The sequence below is a fragment of the Arachis ipaensis genome, chromosome B1 (assembly GCF_059453495.1).
Source record: "Arachis ipaensis isolate K30076 ecotype BB chromosome B1, ASM5945349v1, whole genome shotgun sequence".
In the NCBI taxonomy this organism is placed as follows: Eukaryota; Viridiplantae; Streptophyta; class Magnoliopsida; order Fabales; family Fabaceae; genus Arachis; species Arachis ipaensis.
The window spans coordinates 12885117-12891116 of NC_142436.1; positions in this window are offsets into that span (position 1 = coordinate 12885117).

The window sequence follows — 6000 nt, forward strand, 5'->3', positions numbered from 1 at the left end:
AGGCCACCCTCCATCTCTTATGAACCTTTGTCATCGCCATCATCTTCTACATCTTTGTTTCTTACCTTGAATGCTCTTGGAATCGTAGCATTTTCTTTCAGAGGCCACAATTTGGCACTAGAGATTCAGGCACTAGAGACCCGGCTTGGGTGCCAATGTGGAAAGGTGCCAAGGTTGCTTATTTCTTCATTGCATTGTGCCTCTTTCCTTTAGCTTAGTTAATAGATTATGATTGATTCTTTAGGTAACTGCAGAATATCAAATATAACTGAGTTGTTTGTAGCTGTTTATCAAAATTTGGGGATTTAGGGTTAAATATAATGGGAGGGACTAATGTGGGTATAAATTGGAACTGAGCCAGCTTAGCCGTTGGAGTCATCCAGCATGGCAAAACGACGTCACGTAAGCGCTCCGATGATGACTCATCACCAGAAATAAGTCTAGGGACCATTATGAGTACTCGAAGCTCTATCTGGAGGACTACAGAGGGAAAATCGGGATCTTGAGGACTACATTAGGTAATCACGCGAATCTCAGGGACTACTAGGGGATTTACTCAGGAAAAGAGAGATGTCTATAATTAATGTCACTTTTCTCAGAATTTAGAGTTAAGCCTCAAAGTGATCTCTGAGGTTGCACTCGAACCTCATAGTAGTCCCTGAACTTAAAAGTTACCCATATTCATCCCTGAAGTTGAATTCCGGGACTCAGACTTGTCCTTCCGGCACATTCTGTCCAACTGGTGCTACCGAAAAGCTGAGTTGGCATCCTTCGTGACACGTGGACATTACAACGGCTAGCTGATGTGGTAGAGTAAACTGTTCCGAATCAATTTGGTCCCTCAATTTAAGTTAAAACCATAATACCCAATTCTAATGAACCATCTCCATAGTGCTCACTCTCTTCTCTTCTCTTTGGTTCTCTTTTCTTGTTTTCTCCATCTTTGAAGCCCGACGGTTATGGCGAGCGCGAGCAACGCAGCTGGGAGCTCGAGCAACCCACGATCATTTGGAAGCATTATGAGGTGAATGAATAGAAACAGAGAATCGCGTTTGTCAGAATGGTGTGGCTGTGGGTCGAGACCAGTGCTGCGGTGGTGAGTGACAGATTCTAATCCAGGGAGACCGTTCCTGGGTTTCCCAAACTACAATGTAAGTATTATTGTTGTTGATTGCTGTATTTATGGATATAAAATTTGCTGATTCAATTTTCTTGGTTGTGCAGACTGTGGATAAGAAATGGTGTGGATTATTTTTGTGGGTTAATAAAGTTTTGGAAGAAGATGTCATAACATGTGATGATAGAACAAGGCATTCAGTTGATAATGAAGAATGGAAGATGAAGATTTCTTGGAAACTTGGTAGATCAGAGGCTGAAATTAGGGTTCTAAAAATGGGGGAGGTTTTGATGTTTGTGTTCATGCTGTTGATTGTAGTTGGTGTTCTTGTATTAAAGTTGGATAGGCAACAGGGTCAATTGTATCTAACAAAAAACAAATGACATGCATGTTATATACATATGTTGTTCATGTACTTGTTCCTGTCCTTTTGTTTGAAGAAATGCAAATTAAAGTGTTTGATTATATGCATACTTCTGTTCCTGCACTTCTGTTCAATGAAATGAAAATAGACAGGGTTTGAATTACTCTTAATTCTGTAACAGAGGACAAAATATAACAAAAAATCTGACAAAACTCAATTCAAGAAAGTCATAATTCATATTGGTAATGTTTCATCCAAAAAAGGCATTATAGAGCCAAAATAATGATTACCAAGTATATCAAAGTTGTTAACATATTGACCTCATAAGTTTTAAATTCTAAAATTCCCAAACTAGGACAATGTTTAAGAAAGCATACATAGTAAAAAAAACTTCAGCAAAATAGATACACAAAGACACCATGTCCTTAAACATAATCATCCTAATCTTCATTTTTTGTGTATGGGTGCCTTGAATCCAGGGTTGGACACAAACTTCATGAAGTTTGCAAGCCTTGTAGCAGTCCCCTGTGTTGCACCTTGCATAGGAGTAGGTGGGTGATGAGCGGATAATTTATACGCTTTTTGACATTGTTTTTAGTATGTTTTTAGTAGGATCTAGTTACTTTTAGGGATATTTTTAATAGATTTTGTGTTAAATTTACATTTCTGGACTTTACTATGAGTTTTTGTGTTTTTCTGTAATTTCAGGTAATTTCTGGCTGAAATTGAGGGACTTGAGCAAAAATCAGATTCAGAGGTTGAAAAAGGACTGCTGATGCTGTTGGATTCTGACCTCCCTGCACTCAAAGTGGATTTTCTGGAGCTACAGAACTCGAAATGGCGCGCTTCCAATTGCGTTGGAAAGTAGACATCCAGGGATTTCCAGCAATGTATAATAGTCCATACTTTGGCCAAGAATTGATGACGTAAACTGGCGTTCAACGCCAGCCTTCTGCCCAAATCTGGCGTCCAGCGCCAGAAAAGGATCCAAAACCAGAGTTGAACGCCCAAACTGGCACAGAAACTGGCGTTCAACTCCACAAATGGCCTCTGCACGTGCTACACTTAAGCTCAGCCCAAACACACACCAAGTGGGCCCCGGAAGTGGATTTATACATCAATTACTTACTCATGTAAACCCTAGTGACTAGTTTATTATAAATAGGACCTCTTACTATTGTATTTGACATCTTTGGACGCCTGGTTCTTAGATCAGAGGGGCTGGCCACACGGCCATGCCTGGACCTTCACTTATGTATTTTCATACGGTAGAGTTTCTACACTCCATAGATTAAGGTGTGGAGCCCTGCTGTTCCTCAAGGATTAATGCAAAGTACTACTATTTTCTATTCAATTCTTCTTATTTCGCTTCTAAGATATCCATTCGCACCCAAGAACGTGATGAAGGTGATGATTATGTGTGACGCGCATCATCCTTCTCCCTTATGAACGCGTGCCTGACAAACACTTCCGTTCTACATGAATTAAGCTAGAATGAGTATCTCTTAGATCTCCTAACCAGAATCTTCGTGGCGTAAGCTAGAATGATGGCGGCATTCAAGAGAATCCGGAAAGTCTAAACCTTGTCCGTGGTATTCCGAGTAGGATTCAATGATTGAATGACTGTGACGAGCTCCTAACTCGCGATTGCAGGGCGTTAGTGACAGACGCAAAAGGATAGTAAATCCTATTCCAGCATGATCGAGAACCGACAGATGAATAGCCGTGCCGTGACAGGGTGCGCAAGCATATTATTCACTGAGAGGATAAGATGAAGCCATTGACAAGGGTGATGCCTCCAGACGATTAGCCGTGCCGTGACAGGGCATTGGATCATTTTCCCGAGAGATGACCGAAAGTAGCCATTGACAGTGGTGATGTATCACATAAAGCCAGCCATGGAAAGGAGTAAGACTGATTGGATGAAGATAGCAGGAAAGCAGAGGTTCAGAGGAACGAAAAGCATCTCCATTCGCTTATCTGAAATCCCTGCCAATGAATCTACATAAGTATCTCTATCCCTTTTATTGTTTATTTTAATCTAATAAAATATCATGTTTAAATCCGCCTGACTGAGATTTGCAAGGTGACCATAGCTCGCTTCAAGCCAACAATCTCTGTGGGATCGACCCTTACTCACGTAAGGTTTATTACTTGGACGACCCAGTACACTTGCTGGTTAGTTGAACGGAGTTGTGTCCACACATAGTAAAGAGCCATAATAATGATTCCATACAATAACAAAGAGTACTACATTAATGTGATCACAATTTCGTCCACCAAGTTTTTGGCGCCGTTGCCGGGGATTGTTCGAGTTTGGACAACTGACGGTTCATCTTGTTGCTCAGATTAGGTAATTTTCTTTTTGTTTTATTTTCAAAAATTTTTCAAAAAAATCTTCTCACCTGTTTTCGAAAAAAAAAAATGTTTTCAAAAATATATTTTTCTTCAAAAATTTTAAGAATGAATTCTAGTGTTTCATATAACATGTTTTAGCTTGACTGGCCATGAAGCCATGTCTAATTCCCAGGATTTTGATTGAGGACTATGAATTCATTACTTCCTTTTTCCCAAATGTTTTCAAAAAAATTATACAAAAATCCAAAAAAATTAGAAAATCATAAAAATAAAAAAAATCTTTTGTGTTCTTATTTGAGTCTTGAGTCATGTTATAAGTTTGGTGTCAATTGCATGTGCATCTTGCATTTTTCGAAAATTTTATGCATTCATGGTGTTCTTCATGATCTTCAAGTTGTTCTTGGTAAGTCTTCTTGTTTGATCTTGATGATTTTTTGTTTTGTGTCTTTTCATGTTTATCATATGCATTCTTGAATTCTTAGTGCGTAAGCATTAAAGAATTCTAAGTTTGGTGTCTTGCATGTTTTCTTTGCATTAAAAATTTTTCAAAAATATGTTCTTGATGTTCATCATGATCTTCATAGTGTTCTTGGTGTTCATCTTGACATTCATAGCATTCTTGCATGCATTCATTGTTTTGATCTAAAAATTTCATGCATTGCATAATTTTCATGTTTTCATAAAAATTCAAAAAAATCAAAAAAATATCTTTCCCTTTTTCTCTCATCAAATTCGAAAATTTGAGTTGACTTTTTCAAAAAATTTTTAAAATCAAGTTGTTTCTCATGAGTCAAATCAAATTTTCAATTTGAAAATCTTATCTTTTTCAAAATCTTTTTCAAAAATCAGATCTTTTTCAAAATTCTTAGTTATTTTCGAAAATTTCAAAAATCTTTTTCAAAAATCTTTTTCTTATTTTTATACCAAATTTTCGAAAATAATAATAACAATTAATGTTTTGATTCAAAAATTTCAAGTTTATTACTTGCTTGTTAAGAAAGATTCAAACTTTAAGTTCTAGAATCATATCTTGTGATTTCTTGTGAATCAAGTCATTAATTGTGATTTTAAAAATCAAATCTTTTTCAAAAACTAATTTCTATCATATCTTTTCAAAAAAATATCTTCTTATCTTATCTTTTTCAAAATTTGATTTCAAAATATCTTCTCTAACTTCCCAACTTCTTATCTTTTCAAATTTGTTTCAACTAACTAACTAACTTTTTGTTTGTTTCTTAACTTTTTCAAAACTACCTAACTAACTCTCTCTCTCTAATTTTCGAAAATATCTTCCCTCTTTTTCAAAAATTTCTTTTTTATTAACTAATTATTTTTATTTTTTATAAAAAAAAAAATTTCCAAAAAAAATACTAACCTTTTTCAAAAACTATTTTCAAAAATCACTAACCCTTTTTCAAAAATTGTTTTCGAAAATTCACTTCCCCCTCTCATCTTCTTCTATTTGTTCATTCATTAACTAACATCTCTTCCTCACATCATCACCAAATTCGAACCCCCTCTTCTATCTGTGTTCGAATTTCTTCTTCTTTTCTTCTACTAACAATAAGGATCATCTTTACTGTGACATAGAGGATTCCTCTTCTTTTCTTTTTCTCTTCTCTTTCTTATGAGCAGGGACAGAGAAAAAGGCATTCTTGTTGAAGCTGATCCAGAACCTGAAAGGACTCTGAAGAGAAAATTAAGAGAAGCTAAATTACAACAATCCAGAGACAACTTGATTGAAAATTTCGAACAAGTAAAGGAGATGGCAGCCGAACCCAACAACAATGCAAGGAAGATGCTTGGTGACTTTACTGCACCTAATTCCAATTTACATGGAAGAAGCATCTCCATTCCTGCCATTGGAGCAAACAACTTTGAGCTGAAACCTCAATTAGTTTCTCTGATGCAGCAGAACTGCAAGTTTCATAGACTTCCATCTGAAGATCCTTTTCAGTTCTTAACTGAATTCTTGCAAATATGTGATACTGTTAAGACTAATGGAGTAGATCCTGAAGTCTACAGGCTCATGCTTTTCCCTTTTGCTGTAAGAGACAGAGCTAGATTATGGTTGGATTCTCAACCAAAAGACAGCCTGAACTCTTGGGATAAGCTGGTCACGGCTTTCTTAGCCAAGTACTTTCCTCCTCAAAAGCTGAGC